Source organism: Arvicanthis niloticus, chromosome X (genome assembly GCF_011762505.2).
Source record: "Arvicanthis niloticus isolate mArvNil1 chromosome X, mArvNil1.pat.X, whole genome shotgun sequence".
Taxonomy (NCBI): domain Eukaryota; kingdom Metazoa; phylum Chordata; class Mammalia; order Rodentia; family Muridae; genus Arvicanthis; species Arvicanthis niloticus.
In genome coordinates, this window is record NC_047679.1 from 24,796,780 (window position 1) to 24,817,901 (window position 21,122).

General features: G+C 40.1%; 1 pseudogene; it reads left to right on the forward strand.

The window, feature by feature from the left end:
• The first annotated feature begins 1,572 nt into the window (after positions 1-1,572).
• On the forward strand, positions 1,573-20,782 carry LOC143435550 (ribosomal biogenesis factor pseudogene; annotated as a pseudogene).
• The last annotated feature ends 340 nt before the right edge of the window (positions 20,783-21,122 follow it).

Consider the following 21,122-nt stretch of genomic DNA (forward strand, 5'->3'; position numbering starts at 1 on the left):
CGTCTTCATCTTCTGAAGAGTCTACCATTTAAGATCAATGGAAACCAAAAGACAATAGAGTAACAGGGGAAAGGCCATACAAATTGGTTACATACATGAGAAACATCACAGTAAAGTGATTATTTCATAACCAACTGACAGTCACTTCATAAGTGAGAAGGAAGTGGTGAGGGTGTAGGCAATTTAGAGGTGGAGTAAATGACTTTTGGATGTGATTAAGGGCTCTCAGGAACTGACAGTGATCTGGGACAAAATCTGTCAGGGCTGTGGATATGGTGCTGACACTAGTCTTCCTTTGTGCCACATTTGTCAATTTCTTCTGGCTGATCAAATATTAAAGGAAGGGATTCTAAGCCACCGAACATCTTCTGGAAGCTCTGTCCATTAGGCACTGATGAGAAAGCCCATCTCTATAGCTGCTGCTTCTTAAGCTCTTTCAATATGAAGTATCACCATGCCAAAGTGCCATCCTCTGGGTATTGTTTTCTGAGTCACAACATCATCAGACCACTTTCTGTAAAGCTGTCACATTGGAAGGTGGTGTGTGTGTGGGGGGGTGGGTAATATTCATGGGCAATATCAGTTTCTATCTACAACTTTTAATTTGGTCAAAAATGATGGCATCAATGTATGTGAGTTGTGAAAGGAAACTAGACTGGAGACCCAACAAGGATGCCGCCTCCTTCCTTCCATCTTTTTTTGTTGGTAATAACCAGCATCCCAAAGTATTCTACAGGTCTCCCTAGGAATGCAAAGCAGACTCTCCAGGATAATTGAGAGAATTTCTGCCAGCCTTGGTATTAAGGCAATTTTCAAATGTGATGGGAACAGGCACATACCACTTCTGCCCTCTGAAACCTTATTTTGTTCCAAGAATTCCCTGGAAAGAAAATACAGTAATTTAATACAGCAAGGCTAAACAGCAATAGTAGTAAGAGTGGGGAACCATCTGGTGCGTTTGAGTAATTGTCAAGGTTAGCTTTTCTTTAAATGTTATTTATTGCTCAGCCCACCCATGTTGAATGAGTAGAGCTCAAGGTTACCTGGTGGTGGTATGCTGGAATGACAGTAATGTACCTTCCCCTTAAATGTCTTAACTTGGGGCTCAGTTGGGAATCCAAACCCAAGGCTTGTTCTCCACCTGTATTTAATCTATAGTTATCGCCAGCTCCGTTTCTAAGTCTAAGACTATTGATTGTGATACTGTCATCAGGACAGTGCAATTTGTGTATGTTATCATGCATATAGCTTTGTGTTATAATAAAAGAATGTGTGAAGTTTGCAAATAAATGTGCATAAGCATATTGGGTGGTACATTATTTGATGTTCCTACTCTTCCTTTAAAATTTTTCATAAACTTTTCATCTAGTATATTAGCCTGCAAGCATCGTGTTACCTCCTCGTTTGATAATAATGTATTCATCTTGGTTAGCTTACTGAGCTACAAAGGGCCCTATGCATAGCATTCCAGTGTATACACCCAGATGCCATATTTATTGTTCTTAGGACTGTTACTACTGAGAACAGAGCTAATGAAAACGGTGGTACTTTAGGGAAGATGTTACACTGGTAATGGTATTTCTGATGCTGCTGGTGATGATGGGAATGAGGATGAGGATGGTGGCAACTGAGGAGGAAAGAAGGAAAGTGTTATTTATGGCTGAGATGAAAGCAGCACAGGAACTGAAGGTTTCTTCTTTCTGCTACTTGGTAATGAGGCATTTTCCCCAGCAGAAATGTTTTTTTCCTGCTTATTTATCTTGCTTTCTATACAGCCTAAAAATACTCTCAAGTGTCCCTGAGGAGCTATTGACAGTTAGTGGCTTTTGGGGGTAGGGGCATCATCATCTGTGATGTAGCTACTGGTAACTTGCTCATGCTTCAGTAAATAATCCCCACGTATGCTCATACAAGCAACCCTAATTAAACTCAGTGGGTCACAAAACAAAACAAAAACAAAAACAACATGCAAGAAAGTAGGAAGAGGACTTGATAGGAAAAAGAAAAGGTTCAGCAGGAGTTGGGGGAATAAGGGAGCAGCAGACTATGACTCAAATTCATTATACACACATATAGAATTGTCAAAGCATTAATGCATAAATAAAACATCATTTAATGTCATCTTTCAGCCTGTAATCTCACTGGAAGCTTCCTAGGATTGCAGGCTTGGGAACAGCAGGTTTTTCTAGCCTCCCACCCCCCTCCCCACCCGGCATTCTTTGGTATTTTGGTCCTGGGCACTCAGCAAGATGTGAAAGCAGTGAGTGAGTCATGATTTCCATATGGTGGGATTCCCTCTCCTCCCTCCATCTACATGCCTGCCACACCATCTGCTGCTGCCACTCTCAAGGTTATGGAGCAAGAGGTGACACAAGAAACAGAAAAGAAAACAAACACTGTTTTATGAATAAAAGAGGAAAAAGATGCATTATTTGATTGCCAGAGAGCTATCTTTGTATGGTACAGAAAAGTCAGAAACCAAATGAAGTGTGCGTGCGCACACACAAACACCAAACAAAGCAAATGCGCACACCAACCCTAAACAAAACAAAATAGTCTTACTTGTTAATTCAGAACATTAGTAGTCATTCTATCTCTTGCCTAAACCATCATCCTGTATTTATGTCTGTAGCAAGCTCAGAAGGAAAAATGGGATCATTACCAAATAATTTTGTGACCTTTTCTTTTTGTTTTAGAAATTGAGTCTTGAGCATTTTTCTATTTCAAGAAATATTCCCCACACCCGCATTTTTAATGTTTAATGAGTATTTGCTGTGGAAGGCATCATTCCAATTGCTGGAGATTATATATATAAATAGGCAAGACAGCCTTTGCCCCCCTGTGAGTATCACAGACTTCCCCCCTCCCCATCTAACATTTAGGTAATTTCCATATATTTGCCTTTATAAACAATGCTGTGATGACTATTCTCAAAGCAAGGTTTCTGCTTACACATAATTTTCCAATGATTATGCTGACTATTCTCTCTCTTCCCTCCGTGTCCACTTCTCATCCCTCTCTGCCTTGCTTCATGGACCATATCTTTGAGCTTATTTGCTTCGTGGCAATGGACAGCTCCCACAGGACATTACAGAAGCACAGGAGAGAATGGCAGATCATATATTATGACTCCTGCCTTGCCTCCTGGTGGGCTGTTGCACTGCTTTGCTTGTCACTCTGACAGAATATCTGACAAAATCGACTTAAAGAAGTTTGAGAGTACAGTCCATTATAGCGGGGGAGATACTCAGCAGGAACGAGACAGCTGGTCACATTGTACCCATTCAGCAACTAACTGGTGGATGAATACTGTCAAATGGCTTAACTTCTCTTTTTAAATTCAGTTTGGGACTGCAGCCCCTAGAATGATGCCACCCATTTGGAGTAGAGTCATCCCAGCTCAGTTAACCCAATGTGTAGAAACCCCTTCACAGACACGTGCAGACAGAGGGTGCCCTCTAGGTGATTCTAGATCCTGCCAAGTTGACAAGCAAGATTAGACATCATAGCCTGGCATGGAAGGGCAATACCTTTAAATTCCAGCACTTGGGAAGTAGAGAGGGAAGCAGGTCTCTGTGAGTTCGAGGCTGGCCTGATCTCCACAGTGAGACCCTGTTTCAAAAGAAAATGAATCCTCATAGTTGTCATTTTTACTCCTATGTTGATGGCTGTGGTATCTGGGCCACCCTCTCTTACAGCTCTCTTTTTAGGAGTTGCTAACCCCACGCTACTGCAGGATGCCTTGTTAGTTTCCCTCAGCCTTAGCCTTTGCCTTATAGAGAGTTCTTTATGAAACCCTATCACTTACCTCTGGGAGTGTTCCATATGCTTCCTGGAAGGACTCCAGATGATGAATCATCTGTGCCTTGCTGCTTCTGCCTCACCATGACTGCTCACCCGCAGTGGGAGCCTGGGATGGGTTGTGGAGAAAGGCTGAAAGCTTCCATTTTCTCCTTCACTTCAAGGCCTGGGTGCTAGTGAACACTGGAGCAGCAGCTACAGACAGGCACCTCACCTATACTTTGTGACATTCTGATCAGAGCACAGGAAGGATACGAGAAAGGGTTTAGCACTCCACCTGTACATAACCCTGGCTCCATGGCTGTACTGCCCCCATTTGGTTTTATGTGATACCCTCTCTGGGGTCAGAACGAGCCAGGGTCAGGTTATTTGACCATTTCTTTTGGAGATTTATTGAAAGACATTTTAAAGATAGCTCTTAAGCACAGAGGTTATTAGAAAGAGAGATATTCAGGGAAAGAATAAGACATACTCAAATATAGGTATGAGTTTTTCAACATCTATACACGTTTTTAGCCTTTAAAATACTAGATCACAGAAAAAAACCATTCTTTAATCTTTTCTCTACTTTTTTCTTTGACAAGATGTTATTATATACCATTGGTTGGCTTAGTACCCACCATGTAGCTCAGGCTGGCCTTGAACTCATGCCTCCCCAGGGCTGAGTCTATAGGTATTCACTGTTGTACTCTTCTTAAATTTCATTATAGTTGGGCATGCTGGCTGATGCTTCTAATCCCGACACCCAGGAAATGGAGGCAGGAAGATTGCAGTTAATCATGAGACCAGTCTGGACTATGGTGTGAGAGCCTATCTCAGATATTTAAAAGAGCTATATAATATTCTTATGAGATAATTGGAAGTTTGTTTTAGAGTCTCCTGGTACCAGCTTTTCTGTGGTTGAGTCAGTAGAAATGTGTTTTCTTCTTTTTAGGTTTATTTGTATGTGTATGTATGTTTTGCCTGCAGGCATGAATCACCTGCGTGTCTAGTGTCTGTGGAGTCTCTGGTCTCAGAGAGAGCACCATATCTCCTGAAACCAGAGTTCTAGATGGTTGTGAGCTATCATGTAGGTGCTAGAAGTCAAACCAGGCTCCTCTAAGTGAGCATTTCAGTTCTTACCTCTGGGTTTTTGCCTTGGTTTTCTGCTCTGACATTTGTCAGTGATGGACTATAACCTGTAAACCAAATCAACCTTTTTCTCTCCCAGTTGTTTTGGGTCATGGTGTTTTTTTTTTTTTTTTTTTTTTATCACAGCAGTGGAAATCCTGAGAAAGTCATATATTGATTGTGATTTTAAGGCTCTCCCTCCCCTTCTCATTTGCTGTTAGCAATTCAAGCCTGGGTCTCATCTCATGTCTGACTTTGACAAGCACTCTATCACTGAGCCACATGCCAGTTCTCTTGAACTTCTCTTCATCAGGTCAGAGCTTCATGACCTTCCTCACAAGGATGAGACTGCAGTGAGATATTTTCTGTAAATGTCATCACTCACTCAATCTTTACTTACTGCCTCTTTCCTGTCCCCACATCCAGTCTCCACTAGCCTTTCTCTTTCCTCTCATTTCCCTCTCTTCTTCTTTTTACACAGTTTCTTCTTCTCTCCTCTTCCCCTTTCGTGTCTTCACTTACTTTTCTCCCTTGGCTTCCTTCTTTTTTCACTTTTACTGACCCTGAGACTAACATATGGACAAGAAGGATAGAAAAGCAAGTCAAAGCACATTAGATGGCCCCACAGCTCCTTGAAAATGGATCATAACCATGCAGAGAATTGTTCTCAGGAAAACTCTCAATTATAAATTCGCACACCCAAAGGCTTTGCTAGTATTTCCCCCATATTTTATGAACTCTTACCTTGGAGCATCAAGGAGACCAAGAATATGCCAGCTGTAGATGATCCTCTTGTTTTCCCAGGCTTTGAAAAATACCTGGCCAGTGTTCCAGACTGAGGATTTGTCCTGGCTAATCAAAAGATAACTTCTTGAAGTCATTACTCAATCTGTCAAATGATCTTATCTGGTAGAAGGGAGTGGGATAGCTAACTTGAGCCAGCTCAGAGTTGGGAGGGTGATTTGGGAAGATCAGAAACTACTGTGTCAGCAGAGAGGACTGCTTTAAAGGACTGCAGAAATGCCTTATTGGTCCAGTGCACCAAAATTTAGACATTACATGGCTGGTTTCTCAATTCATGTATTCGCGCGCACGTGTGTGTGTGTGTGTGTGTGTGTGTGTGTGTGTGTGTGTAAGGGAGGGAGGGAGGAAGGGAGGGAGGGAGAGAGAGAGAGAGAGAGAGAGAGAGAGAGAGAGAGAGAGACCCTCTGTAGCCAAGGCTGGCTTTGAATTCCTGATCCTCCTGCCTTCTCCTCCCAAATGCTGAAATAACAGACATGCATCACCATGTCTACAGCATCTCAAGTATTTTTCTCTAAATATTTATTTAACTTTGTGTGTGTGTGTGTGTGTGTGTGTGTGTGTGTGTGTGTGTAGTCTCCATGCAGGATCCCTCAAAAGTCAGAAGAAGAAGTCAGATCCTCTGATGTTTGTAGTTATAGGTGTTGGTGAGCTGCCACATGGATGCTGGAAACCAAACTCAGGTCTTCTGCTAGACCAGTGAGACTTTTTAAAGCACTGAGTCATCTCAATTCTTATAAATCTTTAATTTATCATGAAAAAATTGATTTGTTTCTGATAATTTTCTCCCAATGGTTGTAGATTGACTTTAAGACCTTATGGATGCTAGGCAAGTGCTAGATCACTAAACCACAACCCCAACTCATTCTTAAGATCATTTGAGAATTTGCCCACAATAGGATGGCAGAGAATATATTTTTCCCTTAATTTTTTTTACCAGATGATAGTTTACGTATAAAGTAATAAATGCAGCATGTAATCAATATGCAGGTTGTGAAGAACATTAAGATATGAACATTCAGAGGCTGTCTCTCATTCATAATTTCTTCCTCTTTCACCAAAATAATGACTATTGTGAAATTTACACTCCTGTCCTTTAAAACAAAATAAATTTAGCACAAGTATTTATAAACAATTTTAGTTTTGTTTTGAACTTTACAAAGCATCATATGTAATGTCTTTTCATTCAAGTGTCTAGCATTCATTGCATCATGTATGTTGTTTGTTTCTTTGTTTTTTGAGGTGTGGTCTCACTCTTAGGGTTTCTGTTGCTGTAACAAAACACCATGACCAAAAAGTGAGTTGGGAAGAAAAGGTTTTATCCAGCTTACATTTTCACATTGAAGGAAATCAGGACAATAACCCAAGCAGGACTGGAACCTGGAGACAGGAGCTGATGCAGAGGCTATGGAGGGGTGTTGCTTACAGGCTTGCTCCTCATGGCTTGCCCAGCCTGCTTTCTTATAGAACCTAGGGCCACTAGCCTAGAGATGGCATTACCAATCATGATTTGGGTCCTCCTCTATTGGTCATTAATTGACAAAATGCCTTATGGAGTCATTTCCTTAACTGAGGCTCCTTCCTTTCTGTGACTACCTTGTGTCAAGTTGACACACAAAACCAACCAGGACCCACTATGTAATCCTACCTGGTCTGGAACTCACTATCTATATTATTATTAGTAGCTGTGTTAGTCAACTTTCTGTTATCATAACAACAACCCAAGAGAAGCATCTTATTAAGAGAAATAGTTTGTTTTGGATAACAGTTTTAGAGCTCCCAGTTCATGATTCGTTGGCTTTATGAGAGCACATCCTGGAGGGAGAGGGGAGCCAAGCAAAACTGCTCACTTTGTCTGGAAGCAAGCAGGAAAAGAGGGAAGGGTTTACTTCCTGCTATCTCCTACAAGCACATCTACAAGCTATCTCCTACCAGCTCATCCTTCCCAAGGGCTTCATTATCACATGGTCCCTTAGAAGACTTTAAGATCCAAACTATAGCAGTAGATAAAGTCCATCCCCCCTTGACCAGTGCTCTTCCATTGCATTAGGAGAAAATACACAATTCTTTTGTTCATAGTCCAGTCTATGAATATTTTGAGTATTTCTTGTTCCAGGGTATTATTAACATAGATGTATTTCTTGTTCCAATAGTATTTCTTGTTCCAATAGTATTATCAACATAGATGAAAAATATGAGCATTTTTAGTATTCCTCTGTCAAATTGTCATAGACACTAGATTAATTTGTCTAGTGTTCATTTGAACTTTATCTATTTCATCATTTCCCATTTATCACCTCAAGAAACGTAGATGCAATAAAGAATGTGCTTTGCTCATGTTCTTCCACTGTCACAGATGCTATTTCTATTCTTGTCAATAATCCCAGGGATGGGAATATAGTTCAGATTTAAAACTAGTATGTGTAGGGCCTTAAGTTTAATTCTAAGGATACACATGCACATGCATGCATGCACAAACATGCGGACACACACACACACACACACACACACACACACACACAGAGAGAGAGAGAGAGAGAGAGAGAGAGAGAGAGAGAGAGAGAGAGGAGAATTTCTCCACAAACCAGTAAAATCCTTAAACCCAGCTCTTGATTCTCTTTTTCTGAACAAAGAATAACTTCCATTCTGATACTAGAATTAGAGAGATGCTTATTTATTTACTTTTATATTATGACACATTGTCTTATGTTTCAGGCTGGCCTTAATCTTGCTATGTAGCCAAAGACGACCTCAAAGCCCTCATTCTCCAGATACCCCTCTGGAGTACTGGAATTATAGGCCTACACTCATTAGCGAACAAACCCAGGACTTCTTGCATTCTGGGCAAGCACTCTACTACTGGCCTTCTTAAACTGTATATTTTGGTCTCACAAAACTTTGTTCAAAGTTTTAAAATTATTATTTTATTTTGCGCCTATGAGGTGTTTTGCCTACATGCATATGGCTGTACACCACATGCACGCCTGGCCCCTGTGAAAATCAGAAGAGGGCATCAGATCCTGCAGAACTGGATTTAGAGGCCATTGTGAGATGCTATGTGGGTGCTCTGGAAGAGCAATGAGTTCTCTGTCCAGTCCTTGACAATGCTTTTGATCTGGGAGACAGTGTATTTTAGTGAGAATAACATACATTTAGGAAACCTGACTTTTTCAATTTTTTTTCCCCAGAAAGATCCAATATTTTAGGAATAAGTACTTTTTATTTCTGGGATTCAGCACCTTATTTGTGGGAACTGTACCGGCCATTTGAAATCTAAGACACAAACTTTGACCACAATGGCCTTCCAATGGAACAAAATAGCTAAAACTTGTCTGCTAGAAGTATATAACAAATCCCCATTAACCAAGAAAAAGCAACTATTCCACCCTGAACTGGTTGACTCAGAGTTTTAAAATGCTTGTACCAGTACTTATAATATCGCTACATCTGTAAGAGTCACTTGGTTCTCCTGATCTTTGTTTTTTCATTTGCAAAATGGACAGAGCAGAGGTTTCCTCACAAGGGGGTGCACCACATCAGGGAAGATATCTGAAAGGCCCAGTTGTCACCTTATGAAATAAGAAACAGAGAGGGCTCCTAGCCTGGTTCTCATAGCGTAGTATCCCGTATCCCACCTAAGATCAGTTCAGAAGGAGCAGACAGAGGCCAATTCTGGGTTGTGTGTGTATGTGTGTTTGTGTATGTGTGATATCTGTTACATTTATGGGTGGCTGTATGTGTGTGTGTTTGTGCATGTGTGTGTATTTATGATATCTGATAACATTTGTGGGTGGTTGTGTGTGTGTGTGTGTATGTGTGTGTGTGTGTGTGTGTGAGAGAGAGAGAGAGAGAGAGAGAGAGAGAGAGAGAGAGAGAGAGAGAGAGAGAGACTTCTGATCCTTTTGTGGTTCTGGCCAAACAGGAAACAGCAAAATTCTTCAATAGTTCTACTACAAGACTGTAATGCGTTGGCTTTTCTTCAGATGTCAGAGTTTTTTGTTTTTTTGTTTTTTTTTTTCAAACCTGTCTTTTGGGTTAACAGCTTTTTCATGCTGGGCTACGAAAATACATCCTTTGTGCTTTTTATTTGCCTGGCAAAGAAACATGCCTACTCATAATGTCTAATAATTGAGGCCAGCCTGCTGAATTCTTCTGCAGAAAAACATAAGCTAATTGATGTAAATGCATGCTAGGGCTATTATGGAAAGCTCTGGTTTTGTTCAGTTTTGCTACTTGGGGATCAAACCCAGGGTTTCGTATGTGCTAATTAATGTATGAGCTCTAGCCACAGAGTTATATCCTCAAGCTTAAATAAAGTATTTAAACTCACATATTGGACCAGAGATCCTTTACTCTAGTCACAGTTCCTAGCACAGTGTCTGCCCCTAGCTGCTCAGGAAGTATTTAATGAGTAAGTGAAAGGACTAGTCCTTTCTTATCTTTTCTTATTGTTAATATCATACTGGTTTTGTTTTCTTGGGTGCTCATGTGTGTGCGCGCGCATGTGCTCATTTGTGCAAATTTGCACATCCTTGGATGTTGGTCCTTTCCTTCCATCTTGTTTCTTCTCCTGCAACAGCCCCTCCCCTTCCCATGCTTATGCTAGGTCGGCTAGTCTGCAAGCTAACCATCTTCTTGTAGGAGTAATGAGATTACAGATGTGTGCTGCTCTGCTTGGCTTTACATGGGTTCTAGACATTCTAATTTTGGTTCTCATGTGTGTACAGCAAAATGCCTCACCCAGCAAGTCATCTCTCCAGCTCTGATTTTGTTTTCTAAATCTCGAGTAACAGACTTGCCATATCTTGAGAGGTTGCGTTTGCCCACTCACAGCATTTACTTTTGAAATGTAAATATTCCCGGGAATAGGTTTATTATTATTATTTTTGACACCGTGTCTGGGCTCACACTGGCCATAAATATATAACTTACTGTGTAGCCCTGGCTTTGAACTGGCTTTGAACACTTCTCTTGCTGTAGCCTTCCAAATAATGAGATTATATGATTGAATCACTGGCTAGGTTTTTATTGTTGTTATTGTTGTGGTTGTGGTGGTGCATATGTTAAGAATTGAACTCAGAGATTTATTCATGTTAAGCATGTACCACTGAGTTATGTGAACATCTCCACATTATTTAGAAAAAGTACTATTACTTATTAGTATTTGTAGTCTTATTTTGAACCACCGTCTCACTCTATAATAGCTCAGGCTGTCCTAGAACTCACTGTATAACCCAGGCTGGCCTTGCATTCACTGTGTTCCTGCCTCAAGCCTCTGAGTGCTGAGAGTACAGGTGTGGATCACCATTCCTGACAGGTGTGTGTCACCATTCCTGGCTTGGTTTTTAACTGTACTTGTATAAGATTTACAACTTGATAATTTGTTATGCACATAACTTAAATAATCACCATTATCAAGGTCATTATCATATCTAATACCTCCCATAATTCGTTCTTTCTTTGTAATGAGAGCACTGAGATCTGCATATTTATCAAATGCCAAGAATGCAGACTGTCACCTGTCCTTACCATACTGTGCATTAGACTTCTAAAATTGATTCTTCTGACATTCCTGAGTGTTTTGTACCTTTTGACTAACATCTTTCCATGTCCAGGTAACTGCATGTGTACTCTCTGCTTCTGTGAGTTTGAACATTTTCAGATTCTATATATAGGTGTGATAGTCATGTTTATCTATGCTGCTGAAAATGTCAGAGCTTCCCTCTTTGTATAGAGGCTGGGATAATTCCATTGTATGTATATATCTCATTTTTTAAATTTGAATGACCATTTCTATAATTTTACAGTTACCTATGTTTGTGTGTGTCTATATGTGGCTATATGCATGTGAGTGCAAACACCCAAGGAGTCCAGAAGGGGGCATCAGATCTCTTGGAGCATGACTTACAGGTGGTTGTGAGCCTCCTGACAGGGTTGCTGAGAACCAAACTTGGGTCCTCTGAGGTACTAGTAGGAGCTCTTCATCACTATCCGGCTCACATACACCTCATTTTCTTTACTTATTTAACTTTGGACAGACATGTTGACTCCATGTTTTGTCTAGTAGGAATAATGTAGCAAGGAATATCCTATGTGTGTTTATCCCAAGGTCTTGTTTCCCATTGCCAAATCATCAGCATTTAATTTTCCCTTTTCCTTTGCAAATAAATTTTAATAGCATATATTATCTATACATAATAATGAGTTTCATTATGACATTTCCACATACATGCATATTTTCAACAAATTCACCCCCCATTACACTGCCTTATCCTCCTTTCCTCTCCCACTCATTCTCCTCCTCTTCTCAACTAGTCCTCCTTTTACTTACATGGTTTTGCTTGTGTGTGTGTGTGTGTGTGTGTGTGTGTGTGTGTGTGTGTATGACCTAATGAGTTTAATTACGTTTGCTTACAGGAGCATGGTGGAGGAATTATTTATGAGAACATGAATACCTTATCAGTGGTTATATCACTCAAGAAAATGTCCCTTCCTCCCACGGTCACCATTAACTCCCTATAGATCCTCCAAGAAGAGTTGGTCTCATGCACCTCCCTTCTTTGCAACTGTCAACTACCTATATGTCCTTAGGGAGGGGCAGAGCCTCAGGAGCCCTTTCCCCCTCTATGAAAGAATTTCCTGCAGGTTTTGTGTAGATACTTGACAGCTGCTGAGAGGGCAATGGACACATCATGCCAGGAAAAGGACTCCACATGGCATCTGGCTCTTATATTCTTTCTGCCTTTTCTTCCATGGTGTTTGTTTGTTTGTGTTTCTTTTTGGACAGGGTCTCATGTATCTAAAGGTGTCCTCAAACTCTGTGTATCCAAGGGATGACCTTAAACTCTTCAACTTGCTACCTCTACCCTTTAAGTGCTGGCGTTATCTGCATGCTTCACCATACCTGACATGAGCTTTTCTTTTTTTGGTGGTGGTGGTGGGGTTATGTTCACTAATTCAAATTCTTATATTTTATTTGTTCAGATTCCTTTTGTCTTTCTGGTTCAGCTTTGGTAGATTCCTCACTTCTAGGAATTTTTCTGTTTCTTCTAGGCCATTCAATTTGTTAGTTTACACTTGTTCATAGTAGTCTCACAAGCCTTTTTTATTTCTGTGGACAAGTGTGCTGTCTTCTCTTTGATTTATAATTTTGTTTCTCAAAACTTCTTTTTTTCTTCATTTGCAGGTTTGTCAATTCATCTTCTCAGCGCGTGCGCGCACACCCGCCCCCCCCCCCCACATTTCACTCTATTAATCCTTTCTATTTTTTTTTTTTGGAGGAAGTATCTTTCATTTCTTTTTGTTCTCATACATATTTTCTTCCTTCTCCTTAATTTGGGCGTAGTTCTTTTTCAGGTTCTTTTGGATGCAAAGTTAAATTAGGGGAGAGCTTTTTTCATTGTTAGAAACTTATAACTCCTTTTCTTGCATTCATAGGATTTGGTGTTGTATTTTTGCTTATGTCAAGATACATCTTGATTTTCTTTTCACTTTCTTCCTTGATGAATTGGTTGTTCAGTAATGCATTGTTTCATTTCCCCTTTCCTTTGCCCCCTAGAATTTCCTTTAGTTATTGATTTCTAGTTTTAACGAATTGTAGTTGGGAAAATGTCATATGATTTCTACCTCCTTAGATCTGTTGAAACTTGTCTTGTGGACTGGATTAGTTGCTTTTCTATTGCTTGAATAAAACATCATGAAAAAGGCAATTTATAGGAAGGGAGGGTTTATTTGGATTTATAGTGCCTGAGGGTTAAAATTAGATGCAGATGTGAAGGTGTGTCTGCAGGGAGCAGAGTTCATATTTTGAATTACAAACAGGAGAGAAAGAGGGAGGGGGGAGCTGGGAACATCATGAGTGTTTTTAAACCTCAAAGCCCACCTGCAGTGACACGTCTTTTTTTTCAGCAGAGCCACACATCCTAAACCTACCCAATTGGTGCCACCAGCTAGGTAATAAATATTCAAACATCTGAGCTTATGAGGAACATTCTTTTTCAAACCACCATATGACCTAGTCTATGATCTATTTTGGTAACTTTTCTATGTGTGCTTGAGGAAAATGTGTGTAGATGGCCCTGACTTATGATGGAGGGCAACCCTGTAGGAGGACCAGCAGTCTCAATTACCCTGGACCCCCGAGATCTCTCAAACACTAGACCACCAACCAGGCTGCATACACCAGCTGATTTGAGGCCCCCAACATGTACACAGCAGAAGACTGCTGTGCCTGGGTTCAGTAAGAGAAGATACACCTAACCCTCAAGAGAAATGGGGCCCCAGGGAGTTTAGAGGTCTGGTGGGGTGGGTGGTAGGTGGTAGGGACATCATTGTGGAGACAGAGAGGCAGGGTGTAGGTATGGAATGTGGAACAGAGGGTGGGTCGGGAGGGGAATAAAATCTAGAGTGTAAATAAATAAATAAATAAATATTAAATGAAAATGTAAGTTAAATAAACATTGAGATTTTATCATAAAAAATTTCCCAAAGCAGGGTTGGGGAGGATGGATCAGCTTATAAATACTTTTCATGTATCTTAGTTATTTTTCTATTGCTGTAATAAAACATTATGACCAAGTAAACTTTTAAAAGAATGCAAATAATTTGGCTAATGGTTTTAGAGAATTAGAGTTCATGATGACAGAGCAAAGGAACCTGTGAGAGCTCACATTTTAATCTACATTGACAAACTAGAGGAAGAAAGACACAAAAGAAAAGGTTTCTTTTGAAACCTCTAAGGATGCCCCCAGTGACATACCTCTTCCAAGGCCATGCCTCCTAATCCCTCCCAAACAGTTCTACCAAATGGGGACAAAGTATTAAAAAATATGAGCATATGGCCATTCTCTTCCAAACTACCACACCATGCAAATGTGAGTACTGGAGTTCAGATCTCTAGAACTCACATAAGAGCCATGTGGACATGGTCCTTCTATAATCCCATTTCATGAGAACTGAAGACAGGAAATCAATCTGGCTAGTCAGATGAGCCAAAATGGCAAGTTTGAGGTTCAGTGGGAGACAAGTGATTGAAAAAGACACCTGATGTCAGCATTGGAACTCCATATGCATGTGCATACCTATGTATATGCACCCTTCATGTGTGTCCCCATGCATGCATGTACACTACACACATACACATATGCAAAAATTTTAGATAAAGCACTCCCATACAATTATTGCTTTTTTCATTCAGTACAATACTAAGTTAGAAGAAACAGTCAATTTACTATTATTAAATAGGCTTGGTGTGAGATGAATTTGCTCAACGGCCGGTTAATGTGTTCTGAGCAAACTTATGACAGGCTAGGGTAAATTAGATGTGTGGTACATTACATGTGTTAAATGAATGTTCGACTTGTGTGACATTTGCAGGTTATAATGAGGATATCAGAATGTAACTGCACTGTAAGGTGAGGAGCATCTCTGTTCTACTGTTGTTGGATAGAATGTTCTGTACATGTCTGTTGGAGCCAACTGCTCTATGGTGTCATTCATATCTGCTTCGGTTTAATTGCTATTTGGTCTACATGATCTATCCACTGTGAAAAGTAAGGTGTTTGACATCTTCTGGGTGTGATGCCTTAATACTTAATGAGCTAATGGAGTAGATGAATCTAGCCACTCCTCTGCTTGCCTCTCAGTCTACAGCAGTGGTTCTCAATGTATGGGCTGTGACTCCTTTGGGGGCAGTTCACACATTAGATCTCCTGCACATCAGATATTTACATTATGATTCCTAACAGTAGCAAAATTACAGTTATGAAGCAACAACAAAATAATGTTATGTTGGGGGTCCCCACAAGATGAGGAAGTGTATTAAAGGGTCACAGCACTAGGAAGGATGAAAACCACTGGTCTAGAGGCTTACATGTCAAGAAGGACATGAGAAAGGGAACAGGACACCACAAACATTTTCAAAGAGAATTATTTGCATTTGAGACTTCCCTGTTGACAACTTTCAGGTCTTCAAACGCAGAAATAAAGAGACTGACAGAATCTGGACAGATGCTAGCTATTCTTATATGAAGATGCTAGGGTCCCAGCAGACAATACCCTACTCATGAGGGTGGAGTTGGGTGTGTGTACATAGAGTCAGAGTATCTGTCTTAGTTACTTTTCTGTTGTTCTGATAAAATAGGCTGAAAAACTTAATGGAGACAGGGTTTTTTTTTATTGGATATTATATTTACATTTCAGATATTATCCCTTTACCCTTCCACCCAGGAACCCCCATCCCATCCCTCCTCCTCCTGCATCTATGAGGATGTGCCCCTACCTACCCCCCACTCCCACCTCTCCACCCTTGAAATCCCCTACAGTCAGTGTCCAGCCTTCATGGGACCGAGGATCTCCTCTCCCACCTATGCCTGACAAGGCGATCCTCCACTACATATACATATACAGAGTCATGGGTTCCTCCCCTATGTGTTCCCAGGCTGGTGGTTTAGACCCTGGGGAGCTCTGGCTGGTTGGTATTGTTGCTCTCCTCATGGGGCCACAAACCATTCCAGCTCCTTCAGTCTTCTCTCTAACTCCTCCATTAGGAACCCCTTGATTAGATCAATGGTTAGCTGTGAGCATCTGCCTCTGAATATGTCAGACTCTGGCAGACCTCTAAGGGGACAGCTATATCAGGCTCTTGTCAGCATGCACTTCCTGACATCCACATCAGTGTCTAACTTTGGTGACTGCACATGGGATGGATACCCAGGTGGAATGATCTCCAGACGGCCCCTCCTTCAGTTTCTGTCCCAAACTTTGTCTCCATATTTGCTCCCTTGAGTATTTTGTTACTCCTTATAAGAAGGACTGAGACATCCACACTTGGTCTTCCTTCTTCATGAGCTTCATGTGGTCTGTGAGTTGAATCTTGGCTATTTCAAGATTTTGGGCTAATATCCACTTATCAGTGAGTAAATACCGTGTGTGTTCTTTTGTAATTGGGTTACCTCACTCAGGATGATATTTTCTAGTTCCATCCATTTACCTAAGAATTTCTCAAATTCATTATTTTTAATAGCTGAGTAATACTCCTTTGTGTAAATGTATCACATTTTTTGTATCCATTCCTCTGTTAAAGGATGTCTGGGTTCTTTCCAGCTTCTGGCTATTATAAATGAGGCTGCTATGAACATAGTGGAGCATGTGTCCTTGTTATATGTTGGAGCATCTTCTGGGTATATGCCCAGGAGTGATATACCTGGGTCCTCAGGTAATGCTATGTTCAATTTTCTGAGGAACCGCCAGACTGATTTCCAGAGTGGTTGTACCAACTTGCAATCCCACCAACAATGGAGGAGTATTATTTCCCCACATCCTTGCCAGCATCTACTATCACCTGAGTTTTTGATCTTAGCCATTCTGACTGGTGTGAGGTGGAATCTCAGGGTTGTTTTGATTTTCATTTCCCTGATGACTAAGGTGCTTCTTGGCCATTCGAGTTTCCTCAGTTGAGAATTCTTTGTTTAGCTCTGTACCCCATTTTTAAAATAGGGTTATTTGGTTGTCTGGAGTCTAATTTCTTGAGTTCTTTGTATATATTGGATATTAGCCCTCTATTGGATGTAGGATTGGTAAAAATCTTTTCCCAATCTGTTGGTTGCTGTTTTGTCCTATTGACAGCGTCCTTTGCCTTACAGAAGCTTTGCAATTTTAAGAGGTCCCATTTGTCAATTCTTGATCTTAGAACATAAGCCATTGGTGTTCTGTTCGGGAATTTTTCCCTGTGCCTAGGTATTAGAGGGTCTTCCCCCACCTTCTCTTCTATTAGTTTCAGTGTATCTGTATGTGAAGGTCCTTTATCCACTTGGACTTGATGTTTGTACAAGGGGATAAGAATGGATTGATTTGCATTCTTCTACATGCTGACCTCTAGTTGAACCAGCACCATTTGTTAAAAATGCTGTCGTTTTCTCACTGGATGGTTTTAACTCCTTTGTCACAGATCAAGTGCCCATAGGTGTGTGGGTTCATTTCTGGATCTTCAATTCTATTTCATTGATCTTCTTGCCTGTCTCTGTACCAATACCATACAGTTTTTATCACTACTGCTCTGTAGTACAGTTTGAGGTCAGGGATGGTGATTCCCCCAGAAGTTCTTTTATTGTTGAGAATAGTTCTTGCTATCCTGGGCTTTTTGTTATTCCAAGTGAATTTGCAAATTGCTCTTCCTATCTGTATGAAAAATTGATTTGGAATTTTGATGGGGATTGCATTGAATCTGTAGATTGTTTTTGGCAAGATGGCCATTTTTACTAAATTAGTCCTGCCAATCCACAAGCATGGGAGAGCTTTCCATCTTCTGATACCTTCTTCGATTTCTTTCTTTAGAGATTTGAAGTTCTTGTCATACAGATATTTCACTTGCTTGGTTAGATTCACTCCAAGAAATTTTATATTATTTGTGACTATTGTGAAGGGTGTCATTTCCCTAATTTCTTTTTCAGCCTGTTTATCTTTTGAGTAGAGGAAGGCTACTGATTTGTTTGAGTTGATTTTATATCCAGCCACTTTGCTGAAGTTGTTTATCAGGTTTAGGAGTTCTCTGGTGGAAGTTTTAGGGTCACTTAAGTATACTATCATATCATCTGCAAATAGTGAAATTTTGACTTCTTCTTTTTCTATTTGTATCCCTTTGACTTCCTTTTGTTGTCTAACTGCTCTGGCTAGGACTTCCAGTACTATATTGAATAGGTAGGGTGAGAGTGGGCAGCCTTGTCTAGTCCCTGATCTTAGTGGGATTGCTTCAAGTTTCTCTCCATTTAGTTTGATGTTGGCTACTGGCTTGCTGTATATTACTTTTATTATGTTTAGGTATAGGCCTTGAATTCCTGATCTTTCTAAGACTTTTACCATGAAGGGATGTTGAATTTTGTCAAATGCTTTCTCAGCATCTAGTGAGATAATCATGTGGTTTTTTTTCTTTGAGTTTGTTTATATAGTGGATTACATTGATGGATTTCCAAATATTGAACCATTCCTGCATTCCTGGGATAAAGCCTACTTGATCATGATGAATGATTGTTTTGATGTGTTCTTGGATTTGGTTTGCAAGAATTTTATTGAGTATTTTTGCATTGATATTAATAAGAGAGATTGATCTGAAGTTCTCTTTCTTTGTTGGGTCTTCGTGAGGTTTAGGTAAGAGCATGATTGTGGCTTCATAGAATGAATTGGGTAGTGTTCCTTCTATTTCTATTCTGTGGAATAGTCTGAAGAGAATTGGTATTAGGTCTTCCTTGAAGGTCTGATAGAATTCTGCACTAAAATCATCTGGTCCTGGGAATGGACAGATCATGGAAATAGAAACTAAGTAGGGACACAATGAAACTAACAAAAGTTATGAACCAAATTGATTTAACTGGTATTTATAGAACATTTCATCCTAAAACAAAAGAATATATCTTTTTCTCAGCACCTCATGGTACCTTCTCCAAAATTGACCATATAATTGGTCACAAAATAGGTCTCAATAGATACAAAAAGATTGAAATAATCCCTTGCATCCTATCAGATCACCATGGACTAAGGCTGGTCTTTAATAATGACAGAAACAATGGAAAGCCCACATACATGTGGAAAGTGAACAACGCTCTATTCAATGATGACTTGGTCAAGGAAGAAATAAGAAAGAAATTAAAGACTTTTTAGAATTTAATGAAAATGAGGACACATCATACCAAAACTTGTGGGACCCCATGAAAGCAGTGCTAAGAGGAAAACTAATTAGCTCTAAGTGCCTACAAAAAGAAACTGGAGAGAGCATTCACTAACAACTTGGCAGCACACCTGAAAACTTTAGGACAAAAAGAAGCAAGTAGATGGCAGGAAATTATCAAACGCAGAGCTGAAATCAACCAAGTAGATACAAAAAGAGCTATACAAAATATCAACAAAAACAGGAGCTGGTTCTTTGAGAAAATCAACAAGATAGATAAACCCTTAGCCAGAGTAACCAGAGGGTACAGAGACAGTATTCAAATTAATAAAAATCAGAACTGAAAAGGGAGACATAACAACAGAAACTGAGAAAATTCAAAAAAAAAATCATCAGATCCTACTACAAAGGCCAATACTCAACAAAATTGGAAAATCTGGATGAAATGGACAATTTTCTAAACAGGGTTTATTTTTAGCTTACAGCTCAAGGTACAGTCCACCATGATGGGGAAGTAAATCCAGCAGGAACTTAAAGCAGCTGATCCCATTGCATTCAGTCACGAGAACAATGAATGCACATACAAGTCCTTTTCTCTACTCCTATATAGCCCAGGATCCCCTGCCTAGGGAACAGTGCCACCTACAGTTGATGTGTCTTGCCATCTCAATTAACATAATAAAGATAACCTCCCACAGATATGCCTAGAGGCCCTTCTTCCAGGCGATTCTAGCTTATGTGAGGTTGACAATGAAAGCTAATTGTTACTCATTGTCCTAGTATCTTTCCACATAGGTTATAAAGCTCTCAAGTGAAAGAGTAATGATACTTTCATTTATTTCATATGAAGCACGTGGCACAGACTCTTGGGATACGGGAGGGATGAAAATGCCTCTGTGGAGCTTATTTCAAGAAGTTAACAAACAAAAGATGCAAAATAAAAACTATATACCATGTTGAAAAGTGATACTGCCTGTACCCTCAGATTGCATGCCCCAGAGCTTCAGTAGCCACATGGGATACACAAGACAACGGTGTAGAGCAAATTCAGAGGACAGAAGTCCAGAAATGTATTTCATATAGCCAGCCAAAAATGCTTCAAGGCAAAAAAATAAAAAAATAAAAACAAAACAAATTAAAAACCAAGACCAAACTTGTTAGCACTAATCTTATGAAGATAAACACTGTGAATGATGAAAAAGAGACGAGAGTGAATAGAGCTTTTGAAAATATCTTAGATGGAACTTGCCTATTTCTCCAAAGGCCTTTCTCTTGAGCCTCTGCAAAGAGCTGATTCCTCAACAACACCATAAAAACGAAGCAGCTAATGTCATCCAAGCTACAAGATTAATGGCTCCGCTGGGATACAGTGATGGTGTGTCAAATTTCCCCAAAAGATCCATAAATTAAATGTTTTATACAACTCTTTAAAAACAGTGGTACTAGCCATGGAAATGTAGAAGTGTGGAACGTGATAGGGGACACTGAGTGTGGGAGGGAAAGGAGAGCCACTAAAGAATTTTGAGCTAAGAGCATGACAAGGTCCTGCTTTGGTTGCAAAAAGTCCATTCTGGCTGCTAGGTAGTATGGGGAAGGGATAACTTTAGGCAAGGAGACATCCTGGAGAGAAGGGCTACTACAGTTTTCCAAGCAAAGGGCAAGGTGCTTGGATCATGGCAACATCAGTGAAGTAGTAAGTGCCTGGACATTTTCAAAGGAAAGTTCTCAAAGTTTCTTCATGAATAAAGTA